Below are 21,696 nucleotides of genomic sequence, written 5' to 3' on the forward strand. Positions count from 1 at the left end.
CACATGGCACTTTTCAGTTTTCTTTCTTCCATCAAGGTTGCCTTGAAGTTGTTTGAACCTGATTCAGCCTAGGTTCCTGGGGGGAAAAGAAAGAGGATGAAGTGTGACTGTACCCTGTGCACTGTCTTGACTACCTCCTTTGGGGGGAGGACCTAGACTTGGGGTGTGCCTGTTCTAGCAGTTTGTATGGGAGACATGAGATATTGAAGAGCTCATGTGTCCAACGAGAATATGTAACTTAGACAACGATGAAGAGGGGGTAGAATGAAGCCCCTCGTGAACACCTTCTCAGCAGGGGTGATCTTTCTCCCAAGGGGTGAAAACAGGTTCTTGGGGGATCAAGAAAATCTCAGATGTTACAGGTCTGTGGCCCTATAAAAGGCCATAGTACATAACCAGGTATGGTGTATCTGAGGTATTAAAATTTCATGGGGAGGGGACGATTAGGAAAAAAAATCTAAAGGGGGGGTGATAAAAAAAAACATTGAGAAACACACCTCTAGTGATAGTTTCTTCTAGATGGCCACGATTCAAAACCCCTCACACGCAGTTCAAAGATTTCAAAGCTCAGAGTGGAGCTGGTGCAGGCACTCGTGGACTCTCAAAAGGCATTTAGTTGTTTAAAAATAAGCAACATGATGTAAAAAGGCGCTCTTAAGTAGAAAGAAAGAAAAGTACATATGGTGGCTGGGATCTCTTAGTACCTCCGTAGGCTTGTTTCTGTATGTTATCAATTCAGAAACTAAAGTGTGTGTGTGTGTGTGTGTGTGTGTGAGAGAGAGAGAGAGAGAGAGAGAGAGAGAGAGAGACAGAGAGAGAGAGAGACAGAGAGAGAGAGACAGAGAGAGACAGAGAGACAGACACAGAGAGAGACCAACTTTACTGAGACAGAGGGCTCTGAAAACTTAGGGTCCCCTAACATGAAATTCACTTGGTTAAGAGATTGTGGGGATCTAGCATCACTTTGGCAAATTGCATAGCAAGCTACAAATGAAGCAAGTCATTGGAGACCACAGTTTCCTTGCCCTGGAAAAATATGACAAGCCCTGATATTTACTGTCCTCTATCACATTAGCAAGATGTACCAGTCAAAACTAATCAGCCACAGCTGCTGGAAAGCAAATAATTAACATGTCTCATTATATTATTCATCCTCTCAGCTCACAGAGAGTGGATAATGGGGTCTCTGTGTGCTACTTGACTGTTTGCATTTAATTTGAATTGTAATCAGAAAAGTCTCAAGAATTCTTAACACATTAGATGGCAGAAGATACTAGCCTGAGCTTATTGACACAGGATCTACTCACTGTAAATAATCAGAGTTTCCAGGAAATATTAGGTAATGAAATAGATACTGTCTACATAAACATAATTTAATAAAATAAAATTATCATGAAAATTGGTCCTTCGAACACTTTGACATTGTGCGGGTGTGATATCAGAGAGAAGACTTAGTCTGGAATGTAATGAAGACCATAGTAATCTGGGTTTTTATGAGGTTATTTTGCTTTTTCTACAGTGCTAGATGGCCCATTAGAAGAGTGGAAGCAATGTAAACTAATAGGCCGATGCTCGTCACTCTTCAATTTGCAGACTAACAATTAACTGTGTTTCATGCCTTTCAGGTGACAGTACTGAATGATTGCACTCTCTAGGCAGCTGTGTGCTCCCATTTACAGAAAACAGAATGGGAGCAATAACAAAAGATGTGTGTTTGTGGACATTTATTGAAGGCTTGTAATAGGCTGGTCAGTTTATGAGATACCTCACATATGTTACTGAGAGTAATATAATCTTCATAGCAACTCTGTGAAGTAACTTTTATCCACAAATACTACTTTTGTTTTAGGGTAATTTTCGGTTCACAGCAAAATTGAGAGGAAGGTACAGAGATTGCCCGTATGCGCCCTGTGCCCACACACGCACAGCCTCCACCACTATCAGCATGCCCCACCAGATGGTGCATCTGTTACAACTGGTGAACCTACACTGACACATCAGAATCACCCAGAGTCTGCAGTTTACATTACACTTCACTGCTGGTGTTATACATTCTATGGATTTGGATGCTGTGTGATAGGATAATGCCACATGTCATTAAACAGAGTATTTTCAGTGTCCTAAAAGTCCTCTGTGCTCCGCCTATTCATCCCTCCTTCTTCCCCCAACCCCTGGCAACCACTAATCTTTTTACTGTCTCCATAGTTTTATCTTTTCCAAAATGTAGTATGGTTGGAATCATACAGTATAAAGTGTTTTCGGATTGGCTTCTTTCACTTGGTCATATGCACTTAAGGTTCCTCCATGTCTTTTCATGGCTTGAGAGCTCATTTCTTTTTAGCCCTGAGTAATGTTCCATCGTGTGGATGTACCACAGTTTACCCATTCACCTACTGAAGGACATGTTGATTGCTTCCAAGTTTTGGTAGTTATGAATAAAGCTGCTATAAACCTCTGTGTGCAGGTTTTTGTATGGACATAAGTTTTTACTAATGCTGCTTTTAATCCCTAACCTTTCTCCTCATCAGCCCTACTTCATGCATTTTGCAGTTGCATTTTTGGACCATTGCATTGTTGAGAAGTTTGCAAAGTGACCAACTGAGTATATATTAAAAACTATTCTTAGTATGTGTTATTTATTTATTGTAGGCTCCTATTAGATAGAACCTCCCAAGAACTTATTTTAAAATATATACTTTGTATATTATAATGTATATTAAAATAACATGTTAGGGATTGACAAGTGTTGTGAAGAATAATAAGGTTCAGGGGAAGAGAAAGAGGTGGTGATGATAATAATGTTACTTTGTGTAGCGTGATCAGGGAATGTCTCCCTAAGGCATTTGAGCAGAGAACTGAACTGAGAGTGTTCCAGGCCCAGCGATTAGCAAGTGAAAATGCCTTGGGGTAGAGGGAGAAGAGGATGATGAGTTCATAGAAGAGCAGAGAGACCCCATGTCTGGAGTAGAGGGAAGGGTGATGGGTTTTTGCTGGAGGTGTTAGAGCAGCAGAGAATGGTAGCAGGAAGATTAGTTAGGCTTGATGGTGAGGTATCGGTGGATCTATTAGTCTATGGCAAGGATTTGGGGCATTTTCCTTGAGTGCTATTGAAATCACTGGAGAATTTTGAAGAGTGACATAATCTGATTTTTAAAAGAATACTCTGGTGTGTGTGTGTATGTGTGTGTGTGTCGGGGAAAATGATGGAAATGGAGAGGTCGAAACTCTAAGGCCAACTAAGGGTCTACTGCAATAGTCCAGGCACAGTGTGCCAGTGGCTTGGTCAAAGTAGTGGCTCAACAGGATTCAGGGTATAGTTCAAAGGCAGAGATGACCAGATTGACTGATGCATTGCATGTAGGCTGTGACGGAAAGAGCAGAGTTCAGGAAGATTCCAAGGGTCGGGGCCTAAATTTATGGCCCATGAATTGCACTGATGATGGTTGCCGTGGGCGCTCAGAGGTGAGAGAGTGTTCTAACCTGGGATGATCATGAAGGACTTTGGGAAAACATGGTGGGATTTGAACTGGATATTGAGGGAGGAACAGGGTTTGTTTAAAGCCAGGAGGAAGGGGGCAGGAATTTTAGGCCAGTGAAACAAACCTGAAACACGGACAAGAGAACTGGGAAAAGGCGGTGATGTTTCCTGAGGGGAGGGAATTGGGGAGGAATAGAGTTTGGAGGAAATCAAGAGTTAATTCTTGGAACTATTAGTTTTGAAATGTCTTATTAGACACCGTACCTATTTAGAGGTCCCTTAATATTTCATCCTCCTTCATGTGTGATAGTTCTTTGTCTGTAGGAAGCAATATACTGGGAACGGACAGTATGGTACTCAGAGCACCTTACAGTCTCGTTGTCTTCATCTTCTTCAGTTAGGTCTCACTTGCAGATGATTTCACCAATTCCAGATCCAATTGGGAGGTTTTATAAAAAAACACTTTTCTCTCTCACGGAGATTTAGTTGACACTAATTATTTTATTCCATGTTGAACTTTTTAACTGCCTAGTTGTTTTTCAGAATTATCACTAGTTCTGATATTTAGAAACCTTTGTGTAATATTTATCATTAGTTATTGCAGAGTTCTGGTTCATTAGGTTTTCTATTAATGTGATTTACTGTTGCTTTCCCTGAAAATTTATGTCACTTCATTAAAGCCATGAAGCACCCTTAACACCATCCACTTCTTACTTCTGGAGACCATGGCAGAGGGCCTTCCCGTTGCTCTCAGATGATCTAGATACTGGAATGGAGATTGGCTTTTAATAAAGAATACATTTCCTAAAACCATGACATCAAAAAACAGATAATAAAATGTTGTCCATCTGAGGAAGTCCTAGATGTGGATTCCTACAACTAGAAATTTAACATTGAAGATTAAACTAAGTTACGGTTTTTCCACTTCTAGCTGTGTGGCTTAGAGCAAATGACTTAACACTTCTCAGGACTCTAAAGTCTGTCTTATCTGCTAAACAATAAAGGTAATAATGGAACGAAATTCATAAGTTTATGTGAGAGTTAAAGGAGATAATCCACATGAAGTGATTTGCGCAGCACCCGGCACATAGTAGATGCTTAATAAATTATTATTATTATTACTGTTATTGTTGTTACTATAATCATCATCACCAAAGATAAAATACCATATCAAATGTGCTTTTAGCATTTATGCCTTTCAGCCCACTGATGTGGTCTCTGGTGGACATAAAGGTGGAAAACATATTTAGTTCCCTCCAAAAATTTATACTCTAGTTGCAGAAATAAGAGTACTATTCTTGAAAAGAATACGATAATAAAAATTTTAAGAAGTAGTTCAATAAAGATAAAAATTATGGCAAAATGGCACAAGATTTACGGCCCATGGATTTCATTGATAATGGTTGCTGTGGGCGTTCAGAGGTGAGAGACAGATGGCTTTCTAGCCAGGGGTGATCATGAAGGACTTTGGGAAAACATAGTGGGATTTAAACTGGATATTGAGGGAGGCATAGGATTTATTTAAAGCCAAGAGAAAAGGGGCAGATATTTCACGCCGGTGAAATCTAACAGGGAAAAGTGTGGAACTGAGAAGACCCAAGTGTGTTTATGGAAACAGTATTTATAAGAGAGCTAAGATTTCAGTCAAAGTAAAGCAGATTTTTCTGATGAGTTGTTTGCTAAAGTTCTATTGGCAAAATAAAGTATAAAAACTAGAAAGCGAAGGGAATAGATGTAACTATAAGACATAAACTTGAATTAAAATTTTCCATGCTAAAGACAAAAAGTTTGGAAAATTTCAGAAAAGAGTGATTCTATTAGAGACCTCCTTATTAGAGACCGCTTTATTTATTTTTCTAACAGCATAAACATTATGCTTGGGTTTTCAAGACAGCCTTTGAAAGTAGGAAAAGTCTGTGCTTGCAAATAAAAATCTTTTAAGATCTTTGGCATCACTACAAGTTTCAGGTCTTTATTTTGGAACTCAAAAGCCAAGACTTTGACCATTTGCTTTTCGTGCTCTTTGTGCTTCCTTGAGCTGCTGCTGTTTGCTGCCGACAAAATAGGAGAACATGAAAGTAAAAATGTGTTTTTAAAAATTGAGATGCAGTTGACATATAACATTAGTTTCAGGTGTGCAATATAAAGATTTGATATTTGTTTATATCGTGAAATGATCACCACAGTAAGTCTACTTAACGTCCATCACCACATGTAGGGACAAAATTTTTTTTTCTTGTGATGAGAACCTATAAGATTTATTCTCTTAGCAGCTTTCAAATATACTGTAAAGTATTGTTGACCATAGTCACCATACTGTACATTACATCCCCGTGACTTCCTCATTTTATACCTGGAAGTTTATACCTTTTGACCCCTTCACCCCTCTCACCCATCCCCCCCATGCACAGATGAAAAATCTTGGTTAATATCTCATATATTATTTTTCTGCTACAAATGCTACCTACTAATGAAGGTCAGATCGACTGAAATACAATAACGATAACAGAAAAGATAAAATAACTGGTGATATTTAATGCAGGCAATAAATTTCCATACTTTGAACCTGTAAAATCAGGTGTACATATTTTAATGATTAGAAGTTTTGTGCAAAAGGATCACATGTTTGAAGACTATCACTTTATTTTCCATTTCTATCATTTTTATTGAAGTATAGCTGACACACAATATTATATTAATTTCAGGTAAACAACATAGTGATTCTACATTTATATCTATTACAAATTGATCATAGCAATAAGTCTAGTAACCATCTGTCACCATACAAAGTTATTACAGTATTATTGACTATATTCCCTATGCTGTACCTTACATCCTTGTGACTTATTTATTTTATAACTGGAAGTTTGTACTTTTTAATCCCTTCACCTGTTTCACCCAACTTCCCACACCCCACCCCTCTGGCAGCCACCAGCTTGCTCTCTGTATCTGAGTCTGTTTCTGTTTTGTTTTGTTTTTTAGACTCCACATGTAAGTGAAATTGTATGGTATTTGTCTTTCTGTGTCTGACTTACTTCGCTTGGCATAATACCCTCTAGGTTCATCCATGTCTCAAATGGCAAGATATCTTTCTTTTTTATGGCTGAGTAATATTCCATTGTTTTTATATATACCACATCTTCTTTATCCACTTTTAAGCACTTAGGTTGCTTCCATATCTTGGCTACTGTAAATAGTCCTGCAGTGAACATAAGAGTGCATTTATCTTTTCAAATTAGTCTTTTTGTTTTCTTTGGATAAATACCCGGAAGTGGAATTGCTGGATCATATGGCAGGTTTTTTTAAAATTTTTTGAGGAATCTCCATACTGTTTTCCGTAGAGGCTACACCAATTTACATTCCCACCAGCAGTGCAGGAGGATTCCCTTTTATCCACATCCTCATCTACACTTGTTATTTGTTGTTATTTGTCTTTTTGATAATAGCCATTCTAACAGGTGTAAAGTGGTATCTCATTATGGTTTTGATTTGCATTTCCCTGATGATCAGTGATGTTGAGCATCTTTTCATGTGTCTTTTGGCCATCTTCATGTCTTCTTTGGAAAAATGTCTATTCATATCCTCTGCCTATTTTGTAATCAGATTGTTTACTGTTTTTTATACTGAGTTGTGTGAGTTCTTTGTATATTTTGGATATTAACCCTTTACCGAATACATCATTTGCCAGTATCTTCTCCCATTCAGAAGGTTGCCTTTTCATTTTGTTGATGGTTCCCTTCATGGTGCAAAAGCTTTTTGGTTTGATGTAGTCCCATTTTTTAATTTTTGCTTTTGTTTCCTTTGCCTGAGGAGACAGATCCAAACAAAATATTTCCAAGACTGATATCAAAGAGCATGCTGCCAGTGTTTTCTTCTAGGAGTTTTATGGTTTCAGGTCTCAACATCAAGGCTTTAATCCATTTTTAGTTTATTTTTGTATGTGATATAAGAAAGTGGTCCAGTTTCATTCTTTTGCATGTAGCTTTTCAGTTTTCCCACCACCATTTATTGAAGAGACTGTCTTTCCCCCCCTGTGTATTCTTGGCTCCTTTGTCATACATCAATTAACCATATATTCATGGGTTTTCTGGGCTCCCTATTCTGTTGTTTCCATTGATCTATGTTTCTGTTTTTGTGCCAGTATTGTACAGTTTTGATTACTATACTTTTGTAGTATAGTTTGAAATCAGAGACCATGATACCCCGAGCTTTTTTCTTCTCTCTTAAAATTTCTTTGGCTATTCAGGGTCTGTTGTTCAGTATAAAATTTTGAATTACTTGTTCCAATTCTGTGAAAAATGCTATTGGTATTTTGATAGGTATTTCATTGAGTCTTTAGATTGCTTGGGGACATCTTAATGATATTAATGCTTCTAATTCACTAGTACAATATATCTTTCCATTTGTTTGTGTTGTTTTCACTTTGTTTTATCAGTGTTTTACAGTTCCCAGAGTATAGCTCTTTCACCTTCTTGGCTCAGTTTATTCCTAGGTATTTTTTTCTTTTTTATGAAATAGTACACGGGATTGTTTTCTTAATTTCTCTTTCTGATAGTTTTGTTATTAGTGTATAGAATTGCAACAGATTTATGTATATTTATTTTGGTCCTGCCACTTTACTAATTTATTTATTAGTTCTGATAGATTTTTGGTGGAGTCTTTGGGTGTTTTCTGTATATAGTATCATGTCATCTGCAAATAGTTGCAGTTTTACTTCTTCCTTTCCAATCTGAATGCCTGTTATCTCTTTTCTTTTCTGATTGCTGTGGTTAGGACTTCCAATACAATGTTTAATAAAAGTGGCAATAGTGGGCATCCTCATCTAGTTCCTGATCTTAGAGGAAATGCTTTCAACCTTTCACCATTGAGTATGACGCTAGCTGTAGGATTGTTGTATATGGGTTTTATTATGTTGAGATATGTTCCTTCTATGCCTAATTTGTTGAGTTTTTTTTTTAAATCATGAATGGGTGTTGAATTTTGTCAAATGCTTTTTCTGCATCTATTGATACAGTCGTATGATTTTTATTTTTCATTTTGTTAATGTGGTGTGTCACATGGACCGATTTGCAGATATTGAATCATCCTTGCATCCCTGGAATGAATATCACTTGATCATGGTGAATAATCCTTTTAATATATTGTTGAATTTGGCATGCTAGTATTTTGTTGAGGATTTTTGCATCTGTGTTCCTCAGAGATTTTCACCTGTAACTTTTTCTTTTTTGTAGCTTCCTGGATTTGGATGACTGTTTTCTTCACCAGGTTAGGAAAGTTTTCAGCCATTATCTTCAGATAGGTAGGTCTTCTGTCATTGTTTCTTTTTCTCTTCTCCTTCTGGGACCCCTATCATGCGAATGTTAGCACACTTGATGTTGTCCTAGGGGGCCCTTAAACTATCCTCATTTTTTTGAATTCTTTTTTTTGCTGTTCCAGTTGGTTAATTTCCATTACCCTGTCTTCTAGATTGCTGATCTGTTCTTCTGCATCCTCAAATCTGCTGCTGATTCCCTGTAGTATGTTTTTCATTTCGGCTATTGTGTTCTTCAGCTCTGATTGGTTTTTTATATCTTCTATCTCTTTGCTGAAGTTCTCACTGAGTTCATCCATTCTTCTCCAAAGTTCAACGAGTATCTTTATGAATATTTCTTTGGACTCTTTACCTGGTAAATTTTGTATCTCCGTTTCATTTAGTTCCTTTTCTGAGGTTTTGTCTTGTTCTTTTGTTTGGAAGGTATTACTTTGTCTCCTCATTTTGCCTAACTCTTTGTGTTTGTTTCTATGTATTAGGCATGTGAGGTATATATCTTCCAGTCTTTAAAGAGTAGCCTTACGTAGAAGGTGTCTTGCGGGACCCAGTGGCACAATCCCCCCTGGTCACCAGAGCCAGGTGCTCCAGGTGTATCTCCTGTGTGGACTGCGTGTGCCCTTTTGCTGTGGTTGGGCTGTGATTGCTGCAGGCGTGCTGGTGGGCAGGGCTGGCCAGCTGGCTGAGAGGTCTGCACACAACTGCCGTGGGCATGCTGATGTGTGGGGCTGGCCCTGAGGCCTTGCGGTGGCTGTTGTGAACATGCTGTGGCTGTGGGCTGGCTCCCTAGAGCAGGAACTGCTTTAGAGGGGCCACTGATGCTGACACAGGCCACTTGCCAGGTGGGGGGGTGGGGGCTGGGAGCTGCTTTGGAAGGGCCAGCTGGGATGGGCCTGGTAGTGGGGCTGGTCCTCAGGAGAACACCAGGGTGGGTGCATGGTTTTAGCCGAGATGATAGCAAGTGACAGAAGTGGCACCTGCCAGTGCCAGGCCAGGTAGGTAGAAACAGAGCATAACAAAATGGCACGCGCCAGCGCTTCTGTCCCTGAAGAAAGTTTTACCAGATCCCTGTCCCTCCAGCACAGGCCCTAATATTAGTCAACAAATCTCCTTCTCATATAACCCAGGCACTTTCCAAGTTGCTTCATCTGGGCTGAGACGCAGTGAGAGTGAGTCTGTGCACGAGCCCTTCACGAGCGGAGTCCCGGTTTCCCACAGCTCTCTGGCTCTCCCAGATGTAAGTCCCACTGGCTTTCAAGGCCTGACGTTATGGGGCTCATCTTCCCTGTGCTGGTCCCCTGAGTTGGGGAGCCCAGTGTGAGGCACGGACCCCTTGCTCCTCAGGGGGCATCCGTGGTTGTGATGTCCCTCCTGCCTGTGGGCCACTACACCCGGGGTGTGGGCTGTGACAAGACTGCATCTCTTCCCTTTCTTCCCATCTCCATGTGGGCTTTTCTTTATATCCTTAGTTGTAGAACATCTGTCCTGCTCGTCTTCAGGCTGTTCTCAGAGAGTTGTTGTGTGTGTGGTTGTAGGTTGGTGTGTCCCTGGGGGGAGGTGAGCTCAGGTGTGACCCTGGGGACAGGTGAGCTCAGGTGTGTCCCTGGGGAGAGGTGAGCTCAGGTGTGTCCCTGGGGGGAGGGGAGCTCAGGATCCTCCTGCTCTGCCATCTTCATCCAGCAGGCGTGAAGACTGTCCCTTTAAAGGGATGACAAATTATTAACCTTTGACTGGCCTTTTAATTAGAAGTGTATGAGGTAAATAAATGGATAAAGGGCATTTCTTGTGCAAGAAGCCACACAGTGGAGAAAAAGTACATAGGTTTAAGGGGCTTATAAGTAGTGTGTAATGGCTGGACCGTACAGTTCTTATGGGAGGTGTGGGGGGTAGAGAGAGAGAGCACGCGAGAGCCAGCGAAGGGCGAGATGAGAGCGGTTTGCAGGGTCAGAGCTCTGAAGAGACATGCATCATGGTAGAGGCGGTGGGGAGTTACTGAAGAACCGGATCGCATTTGGTAGACAGTGTTTTTGGCGAGAATCACCTCAGAGAGAAGGGTGTTTCCATCATTCAGAAGAGAACTGTGGTAATCCAAGCAAGAGGTGGGAATGGAAACCATAACCAAGGCAGTCACGGTGGAAAACTGAAGACAGCTTCATGAGACGTTTAAAGTAGAATGGATGAGACTTGATTCGTACTGGTCTTGGGAGCAGGAGAGGAATGAGTCTTGGATGACCTCCGCGGTTCCGGCTAAGGTGACTGGAGAGCATCATTTACCAAGCAAATACTTATATGTTAAATGTGTCAAACTTTTTGCCAGGCTCTCCGACGGGTTGTAGGCACACAAAGGTAACTGAGAATTTAGCGGAAGAGGTAGACAAGTGAACGTACGAATATATTACAGCTGGTAAGTGACGCCTTTCATCCTCATAAAGAATCCAGGAGAAAAAGAAAGCAGAGATGAATTATAAGGAGGAAAATTGGCATTCAGTTATAGACACAGAAAAGATCAGGAGAGCTCTGGACCCACGAGTGGGAACTGGAAGTTATACGGAGAGGCAGTCAGGGCGAGAGGGACAAGAATCAGCCTTGGAATCAGAAAGACCTGGGCTTGGATTGCTGCCTGGCTCCATCAGTTGTTAGGTTTATGACTTCAGGTAAGTAACAGTTTCGTCATCTGAAAAATGGGATTCAGACCACCCACTTTTCACAGTTACTGAACATGGGTGATGATAATGTATTACATCTTTAGTGCAATAACTGACAAAGAGGGTGAGTGTACATGGGGGTTCTGAAATGTGGTGCCATTGCACAGTTCCTGTCTGGAGTTCAGGTGGAGATCTCAGACAGGGGGTAGATGATTGGTGATGCTGCAGTGGGTGAGAGACTGCTCCACAGAAGTCTAGCAAGTGAGAGGGGCCGTGATGATTTCTGAACATCGTCCTGTTTTCTGAACGGGCGCTCATTTAAAAAACTTCAGATTATTCAGTTCAGTTTTTCTGAACAATTTCCTTGCCTTTGGAAAGATAGGGAATTACTGAAAACAGTAATATCTTTTAAAATTAAGTCTCCATGTTTTTTTTTCTTAGAATGTGCATCAGAGTGCACATATCAATAACTGTTGCATATTGCATAGAAAGAACTTTCTAACTTGTCTGTGTTTAGGGTAATGACTGTGACCATCCTTACAATACAATTTGAATGATGACAATATCTCTTTTGAGATTTATTAAGAAAATCAGTCATTACTCAGTCACAAGAGACTCCTCAATTTCAGAGGCTAATTTTAAGCATGTGACTGAAAGAAGTTGCAATTTTGGTCTTTAATCAGCAAAATCTCATTTGATTTATGGGAAGAGCGGTTATTTCAGAGTCAGAAAGTTCTTAGTATTAGTCCTGGCTTGGTTTCTTGGTTCCTTGAGTGAACTTGGACAAGTTTTTAATGTCTCTGAAGCTTAGTTTTCTCAAGGTTAAAATGTAGTTAATAATAACTTCTTTGCACATTTATTGTGAGACTTAAATGAGATAAGAAATGCAAAATGACTATCACAGTGCCTGGCACCTAGTAGCTTCCAAGTTTTTTTTTTTTTTCTGGAAACAGAACCTCAGTATCTTTTTTCTTTTTCCTCTTCTCAAAGAATAAGCATTGATGACACTTTTTACCAAAGCTTTAAGCTAATAGTAACATTCATTTGTGGCAACTCTAGAAACAAACTGCCACACTGAGACATAAAAATTGAGCTAGCACGTACAGTCCAATTTTAGGATTAGTTACTTGGGATGTAACTTGTGTATAAATCACCAAAGGGCTGGGGTGTTATCAGACAGCCCATGCTTACAGCATGAAAGCAGACTATATTTACCTTAACTGTCTTTTATTATTCTTCTCACTAGCAAAGGCCTGTGAGAAAGAACTCAGTTACCGTTGCTGCCAGAAAAACACATCTAAGTGTCTAATAATATAGCTAAATACGTTATTAATTAGAAGCAGCAAGATGAGCTGTAGTCCTGTCAAGAAGTTAAATTATCCAGTAGGTGTTCCCACCTCTTTCTATATACCATTCCTTTTACAGGATAAGTTTCAAACTAAGTATGAACTAAGTATGTTTATTAGATCTGGCAGATTCCATTCTTGTATTGAAAAGTTTCCTTTCCTTATTAAGAATGGAAGCTCTCTAATGAAGGGTGTTTATCATTATAAGCACTGCTTATTTACTCTCATAGCACTTCTGCGTGCGGCTTATTTCTTCATTTCCCCCTCCTCCCTTCTAGCGATTGTCATCTGAGGCCACTGCTCTTTGCGTTTACAATACTGCTTCTTCCGTTTCCCCTATGTATTTCATTTTATTTTTCTCTTGTATCCCATCTACAGATTTCCTCTGTTTTGATTCTCACATGGCTGTTATTCTCTAAAATCCCATGCTCTGTCTTAATAACTAGCTTTTTAGGCTCACGGTGACCTGCCAGGTATAGCAGTCTGGGAGTCTGAATCCATCAAGTCACTCACTTCACCCCGTACCTGTGCAGGGCAGTTCCTATTACCACCTGCTGCTGGATTTCTGTTCACATGCTAGAACCTCACCACTCAACCACCGGCACATGTGCTCTTTGGGTCTCACTACTCTCCTTCTCACATATCGGGGATAAAAATTCATCCTGGTAGGATTGTTTTGAGGCTCAAGTAAAATAGTGGATAACAGTATTTTTCCTGAACTCTTCATTGATTTTTTTTTAAACATCTTTATTGGAGTATAATTGCTTTACAATGGTGTGTTAGTTTCTGCTTTATAACAAAGTGAATCAGTTATACATATACATATGTTCCTATATCTCTTCCCTCTTGCGTCTCCCTCCCTCCCACCCTCCCTATCCCACCCTTCTAGGTGGTCACAAAGCACCAAGCTGATCTCCCTGTGCCATGCAGCTGCTTCCCACTAGCTATCTATTTTACGTTCGGTAGTGTATATATGTCCATGCCACTCTCTCACTTTGTCACAGCTTACCCTTCCCTCTCCGCATATCCTCAAGTCCATTCTCTAGTAGGTCTGTGTCTTTATCCCCATCTTACCCCTAGGTTCTTCGTGACCTTTTTTTTTTTTTCCTTAGATTCCATATATATGTGTTAGCATACGGTATTTGTTTTTCTCTTTCTGACTTACTTCACTCTTCACTCTGTATGATAGACTCTAGGTCCATCCACCTCACTACAAATAACTCAATTTCATTTCTTTTTATGGCTGAGTAATATTCCATTGTATATATGTGCCACATCTTCTTTATCCATTCATCTGAAGATGGACGCTTAGGTTGCTTCTGTCTCCGGGCTATTGTAAATAGAGCTGCAATGAACATTTTGGTACATGACTCTTTTTGAATTATGGTTTTCTCAGGGTATATGCCCAGTAGTGGGATTGCTGGGTCATATGGTAGTTCTATTTGTAGTTTTTTAAGGAACTTCCATACTGTTCTCCATAGTGGCTGTACCAGTTCACATTCCCACCAGCAGTGCAAGAGTATTCCCTTTTCTCCACACCCTCTCCAGGATTTATTGTTTCTAGATTTTTTGATGATGGCCATTCTGACCAGTGTGAGATGGTATCTCATAGTAGTTTTTATTTGCATTTCTCTAATGATTAATGATGTTGAGCATTCTTTCATGTGTCTGTTGGCAGTCTGTATATCTTCTTTGGAGAAATGTCTGTTTAGGTCTTCTGCCCATTTTTGGATTGGGTTGTTTGTTTTTTTGTTATTGAGCTGCATGAGCTGCTTGTAAGTTTTGGAGATTAATCCTTTGTCAGTTGCTTCATTTGCAAATATTTTCTCCCATTCTGAGGGTTGTCTTTTGGTCTTGTTTATGGTTTCCTTTGCTGTGCAAAAGCTTTGAAGTTTCATTAGGTCCCATTTGTATATTTTTGTTTTTATTTCCAATTCTCTAGGAGGTGGGTCAAAAAGGATCTTGCTCTGATTTATGTCACAGAGTGTTCTGCCTATGTTTTCCTCTAAGAGTTTGATAGTTTCTGGCCTTACATTTAGGTCTTTAATCCATTTTGAGCTTGTTTTTGTGTATGGTGTTAGGGAGTGTTCTAATCTTATACTTTTACAGGCACCTGTCCAGTTTTCTGAGCACCACTTATTGAAGAGGCTGTCCTTTCTCCACTGTACATTCCTGCCTCCTTTATCAAAGGTAAGGTGACCATATGAGCATGGGTTTATCTCTGGGCTTTCTATCCTGTTCCATTGATCTATATTTCTGTTTTTGTGGCAGTACCATACTGCCTTGATTAATGTAGCTTTGCAGTATAGTCTGAAGTCAGGGAGCCTGATTCCTCCAGCTCCGTTTTTCATTCTCAAGATTGCTTTGACTATTCGGGGTCTTCTGTGTTTCCATACAAATCGTGAAATGTTTTGTTCTAGTTCTGTGAAAAATGCCACTGGTAGTTTGATAGGGATTGCATTGAATCTGTAGATTGTTTTGGGTAGTAGGGTCATCTTCACAATGTTGATTCTTCCAATGCAAGAACATGGTATATCTCTCCATCTATTTGTATCATCTTTAATTTCTTTCATCAGTGTCTTATACTTTTCTGCATACAGGTCTTTTGTCTCCTTAGGTAGGTTTATTTCTAGATATTTTATTGTTTTTGTTGCAATGGTAAATGGGAGTGTTTTCTTGATTTCACTTTCAGATTGTTCATCATTAGTGTATAGGAATGCCAGAGATTTCTGTGCATTAATTTTGTATCCTGCTACTTTACCAAATTCATTGATGCAAAAATCCTCAACAAAATACTAGCAAACAGAATCCAACAGCACATTAAAAGGTCCATACACCATGATCAAGTGGGGTTTATTCCACGAATGCAAGGATTCTTCAGTATATGCAAATCAATCAACGTGGTACACCATATTAACAAATTGAAGGAGAAAAACCATATAATCATCTCAGTAGATGCAGAGAAAGCTTTTGACAAAATCCAGCACCCATTTATGATATAACCCCTGCCGAAAGTAGGCATAGAGGGAACTTTCCTCAACATAATAAAGGCCATATATGACAAACCCACAGCCAACATCGTCCTCAGTGGTGAAAAACTGAAACCATTTCCACCAAGATCAGGAACAAGACATGGTTGCCCACTCTCACCACGCTTATTCAACATAGTTTTGGAAGTTTTAGCCACAGCAATCAGAGAAGAAAAAGAAATAAAAGGAATCCAAATCAGAGAAGAAGAAGTAAAGCTGTCACTGTTTGCAGATAATATATGTAGAGCATCCCAAAGATGCTACCAGAAAACTACTAAGACTTTATTGATTTTTGAAAATGAGTTATTCTTTCTAAGGCATTCTACTGATAAAGTGTTAAAATTTGAAAACGCCACTGGTCAAATCCTTTCTATAAACACATTTCTTTATACTTAGATAAAGGATCTAAGCCCTAAGTCACTGGTTCCTAATTTTAAGCAGAACTGCCTGTGACAGTGGTAGGTGCCAGTTGTTGGGTGGTGTCTTCAGAAAGTGGCAAATGCTGCTGCATGTATGGCTGATAGATTTTTAAAAAATGACCTCAGATGACAAAGATGCTGCTTGTGAAAAAAACTGAAATACCCTCATGATTTCCTACTCTATTTTCTCTAAATTTTTGGCCATTGATTCTAGATTCTTTCAGCACTTTCTTTCTTTGGCTTTTAGCGTTTCTAATGACATTTTCATTCTCTGCCCACACCTTTCCTCCAGGCTGTCAATCTGAAGATTTAGCCATTAGTACTGACTGGCCATGGCCATGGTGCTGAGCCTGGACCTCCTGCTCATTTGTCATCCAGGACAGCGGTGACAGTGTGGGATGCTGCGTGGTAAGTACCATGACCTCCAACCTCTCGACAGGCTTGGTTCCTCTCCTGTCTCCCCCTGCATCATTTTCATAAACATAAGCTGACTACTCAACATGTGTGTTTCAGTTCCTGGAGTCAACAGTGTATTTGCTGACTAAAGAGAGGAGGTTTCATCTTATTATTGGAACCTGGGCATCATTACCTCAATCAGTTGCCTGGTAATTCTTTCTAGCAGAAACCTAAGCATCAGCAATGTTTTAAACCAGCCTGTACGAGCTTATTAGCAGCAGTAACTAGTGGTAGCTATAATAGTGACCATTTCCATATTAAAACCGTCTGTGTAGGTAATAGCACTTTACATTTGAATATGTATTTTACTATATTAGGTTATTGTGCATTTACTTGCCATTTAGCTTGTTTGTGGGAGGCTGTACTTATCGTGGTTAAGGTATGAGAGTCAGAAAAATCTTGGTTCTAGCCGAGAGGCACTGAAAAAGTTATTTAACTTCGCAAAGACTTGGAGTCCCAGCCTCGGTTAGGGCTGTCGGGAGCGGGGACCATATGAACTTTGCAGAGAAGCTCCCCTGACGGCTGTCTCCAGCTGTCCCCATCCTGCCTCTGCTGCTCTCTATCGTAGTGGTTTCTTTTCCTTTCTTTGTAGCACTTGTCGTAATCTGATGTGATATTCTTTATTTGGTTATTGTTTTGTCACACAAGACAGTGCAAGTTCCATGTGGGCAGCCATGTCTTCTGCTAGGTTTGTTGGTGCATCTCAGGTTCTCACCTGAGAACCAGGTTGGCATTCAGAAGGTGCTCTGAGACTATTTGTTGAACGAATGAATAATGTATTCAAACACTTAGCACAATATCCACAGAGGAAAACGCAATAAACCATCATTACTGTTACTGCAAATATCATGATGAGCTTACAACGAGAATTTGAATCATTAGTATGTTATTTTTTTCTCTGAGGTTTTTTTGTTTGTTTGTTTTACATCTTTATTGGAGTATAATTGCTTTACAATGGTGTGTTAGTTTCTGCTTTATAACAAAGTGAATCAGTTATACATACACATTTGTTCCTATATCTCTTCCCCCTTGCATCTCCCTCCCTCCCACCCTCCCTATCCCACCCCTCCAGGCGGTCACAAAGCACCGAGCTGATCTCGCTGTGCTATGCGGCTGCTTCCCACTAGCTATCTACTTTACATTTGGTAGTGTATATATGTCCATGCCTCTCTCTCGCTTTCTCACAGCTTACGTTTCCCCCTCCCCATATCCTCAAGTCCATTCTCTAGTAGGTCTGTGTCTTTATTCCTGTCTTACCCCTAGGTTCTTCATGACATTTTTTTTTTCTTCAATTCCATATATATGTGTTAGCATACGGTATTTGTCTTTCTCTTTCTGACTTACTTCACTCTGTATGACAGACTCTAGGTCTATCCACCTCATTACAAATAGCTCAATTTCGTTTCTTTTTATGGCTGAGTATATTCCATTGTATATATGTGCCACATCTTCTTTATCCATTCATCCGATGATGGGCACTTAGGTTGTTTCCATCTCCGGGCTATTGTAAATAGAGCTGCAATGAACATTTTGGTACATGACTCTTTTTGAATTATGGTTTTCTCAGGGTATATGCCCAGTAGTGGGATTGCTGGGTCATATCGTAGTTCTATTTGTAATTTTTTAAGGAACCTCCATACTGTTCTCCATAGTGGCTGTACCAATTCACATTCCCACCAGCAGTGCAAGAGTGTTCCCTTTTCTCCACACCCTCTCTAGCATTTATTGTTGTCCCAGAGGTCTCTGAGACTGTCCTCAGTTCTTTTCATTCTTTTTTCTTTATTCTGCTCTGCAGTAGTTATTTCCACTATTTTACCTTTCAGGTCACTTATGCGTTTTTCTGCCTCAGTTATTATGCTATTGATCCCATCTAGAGTATTTTTAATATCATTTATTGTGTTGTTCATCGTTGTTTGTTTCATCTTTAGTTCTTCTAGGTCCGTGTTAAACGTTTCTTGCATTTTGTCTATTCTATTTCCAAGATTTTGGATCATCTTTACTATCATTATTCTGAATTCTTTTTCAGGTAGACTGCCTATTTCCTCTTCATTTGTTAGGTGTGGTGGGTTTTTATCTTGCTCCTTCATCTGCTGTGTGTTTTTCTGTCTTCTCATTTTGCTTATCTTACTGTGTTTGGGGTCTCTTCTTTGCAGGCTGTAGGTTCGTAGTTCCCGTTGTTCTTGGTGTCTGTCCCCAGTGGCTAAGGTTGGTTCAGTGGATTGTGTAGGCTTTCTGGTGGAGGGGACTAGTGCCTGTGTTCTGGTGGATGAGGCTGGATCTCGTCTTTCTGGTGTGCAGGTCTACGTCTGGTGGTGTGCTTCGGGGTGTCTGTGGACTTATTATGATTTTAGGCAGTGTCTCTGCTAATGGGTGGGGTTGTGTTCCTGTCTTGCTAGTTGTTTGGCATAGGATGTCCAGCACTGTAGCTTGCTGGTCATTGAGTGAAGCTGGGTGCTGGTGTTGAGATGGAGATCTCTGGGAGATGTTCGCCATTTGATATTATGTGGAGCTGGGAGGTCTCTTGTGGACCAGTGTCCTGAAGTTGGCTCTCCCACCTCAGAGGCACAGCACTGACTCCTGGCTGCAGCACCAAGAGCCTTTCATCCACATGGCTCAGAATAAAAGGGAGAAAAAGTAGAAAGAAAGAATTAGTAGAAGTCGAAAGAAAGAAAGAAGGAAATAAAGAAAGAAAGGAGGGAGGGAGGAAGGAAGGAGGGAAGGAAGGAACAAAAGAAGGAAAGAAAGAAGATAAAGTAAAATAAAAAAATGAAGTAAGATAAAATATAAGAAGTTATTAAAATAAAAAATAATTATTAAGAAAAAAATTAAAAAAGAAAACAAACAAAACAACGGACGGATAGAACCCTAGGACAAATGGTGGAAGCAAAGCTATACAAACAAAATCTCACACAGAAGCATACACATACACACTCACAAAAAGAGGAAAAGGGGAAAAAATCATAAATCTTGCTCTCAAAGTCCACCTCCTCAATTTGGGATGATTCGTTGTCCATTTATGTATTCCACAGATGCAGGGTACATCAAATTGATTGTGGAGCTTTAATCCGCTGTTTCTGAGGCTGCTGGTAGAGATTTCCCTTTCTCTTCTTTGTTCTCACAGCTCCTGGGGCTCAGCTTTGGATTTGGCCCCGCCCCTGCGTGTAGGTCGCCGGAGGCCATCTTTTCTTCGCTCAGACAGGACGGTGTTAAGGGAGCAGCTGCTTCGGGGACTCTAGCTCAATCAGGCCGGGGGGGGGAGGGGAGGGCCACGGAGTTCAGGGCAAGCCTGCGGCTGCAGAGGCCGGCGTGACGTTGCACCAGCTTGAGGTGCTCCGTGCGTTCTCCCAGGGAAGTTGTCCCTGGATCCCGGGACCCTGGCAGTGGCGGGCTGCCAGGCTCCGCGGAAGGGAGGTGTGGATAATGACCTGTGCTCACACACAGGCTTCTTGGTGGCGGCAGCAGCAGCCTTAGTGTCTCATGCCCGTCTCTGTGGTCCGTGCTTTTAACCGCGGCTCGCGCCCGTCTCTGGAGCTCCTTTAAGCAGAGCTCTTAATCCCCTCTCCTCGCGCACCAGGAAACAAGAGAGAAGAAAAAGTCTCTTGCCTCTTCGGCAACTCTAGACTTTTCCCCGGACTCCCTCTCGGCTAGCCGTGGTGCACTAACCCCCTGCAGGCTGTGTTCATGCCACCAACCCCAGTCCTCTCCCTGCGCTCTGACAGAAGCCCGAGCCTCAGCTCCCAGCCCCGCCCGCCCCGGCAGGTGAACAGAGAAGCCTCTCGGGCTGGTGAGTGCCTATCCTCTGTGCGGGAATCTCTCCGCTTTGCCCTCCGCACCCCTGTTGCTGTGCTCTCCTCCGCGGCTCTGAAGCTTTCCCCCTTCGCCACCCGCAGTCTCCGCCCGCGAAGGGGCTTCCTAGTGTCTGGAAACCTTTCCTCCTTCACAGCTCCCTCCCACTGGTGGAGGCCCGTCCCTATTCTTTTGTCTGTTTTTTCTTTTCTCTTTTGCCCTACCCAGGTATGTGGGGAGTTTCTTGCCTTTTGGGAGGTCTGAGGTCTTCTGCCAGTGTTCAGTAGGTGTCCTGTAGTTATTCCACGTGTAGATGTATTTCTGGTGTATCTGTGGGGAGGAAGGTGATCTCCGCATGTTACTCTTCCGCCATCTTCCCCTCGTCCCTCTGTAAGGTTTGATTGAGTGCTTTGGGTTTCTACCCTCTGTTTTGCAGTTTCCCTGTAAGACCTTCTGTGGTCAGTGACTCAGCCATGCTAACAGCTCCCAGATCTACATCTCTGCCTCTCTCTGGAGTCCCCAGCATGGAATGTAGACGCTCAGCCTCTCTGGCGTTTCCAGCACGGCGTGTAGACGCTCAGTCTCTCTGGAGTCCCCAGCATGGCGTGTAGACGCTCGGCCTCTCTGGAGTCCCCAGTACGGGGTGTAGACACTCAGCCTCTCTGGAGTCCCCAGCACGTGCAGACGCTCACACACAGCAGGCCTCCCATTCCTGCTCACCTTCCCGGGCTGCCTCTCTCTGCTCATGACATCTGTACCTGCCCTGATGCTCAAATTAGAAGCTTTGCATCAGCCTTGATCTCTCCCTTATTTCGCTTATGTGACCAATTCACAGTTTCTCCCTCAGAAAGGTCTCTCTTTTCCTCACTTGCCTAGCTCTGTCATTGCCTCTCATTTGGACTTTTATGGCACCTAATAATATGATTAAAGTGTATTGACCACAGTACAGACTTGATATGCATTTAAATATACAGCAGCCTATGAGGAAGATGTTACTAATGTTGTTGTTATTATCATTTTACAGATGAAGAGAAAACAAGGTTCAGAGAAGTTAAGCAGTTTCTTAAATTCTCAAAGCTGCTGTTGGATTTGAACTTCGATCTGATTTCAGAGCCTCCACCATCTTTGAAATCTTCCTAATTGCTGCAAAATTTCCCTTCTTGAGCCCTTGTTTCAATCCACACTGCCTTCTCCTTTCCTCTGAATGATCTGTTAATTACTCTTCAAGA

The 21,696-nt window shown here is 41.2% G+C and overlaps 1 long non-coding RNA gene across 3 annotated transcripts in view; it reads left to right on the forward strand.

Moving 5' to 3' along the window:
- Positions 1-21,696, forward strand: part of LOC114899939 — a 254,687-nt gene that overhangs the window by 106,254 nt on the left and 126,737 nt on the right. For 2 of the 3 annotated variants that reach the window (XR_003794665.1, XR_003794663.1), the window contains exon 6: positions 16,518-16,633. This is a non-coding gene — a long non-coding RNA (uncharacterized LOC114899939). Of the gene's footprint in view, positions 1-14,886; positions 14,968-16,517; positions 16,634-21,696 lie in introns of all 3 variants that reach the window. The other variant, XR_003794664.1, reaches the window with a different exon arrangement.

The sequence above is a fragment of the Monodon monoceros genome, unplaced genomic scaffold (genome assembly GCF_005190385.1).
Source record: "Monodon monoceros isolate NGI ecotype Baffin Bay Population unplaced genomic scaffold, NGI_Narwhal_1 Super_Scaffold_18, whole genome shotgun sequence".
NCBI classification, from domain to species: domain Eukaryota; kingdom Metazoa; phylum Chordata; class Mammalia; order Artiodactyla; family Monodontidae; genus Monodon; species Monodon monoceros.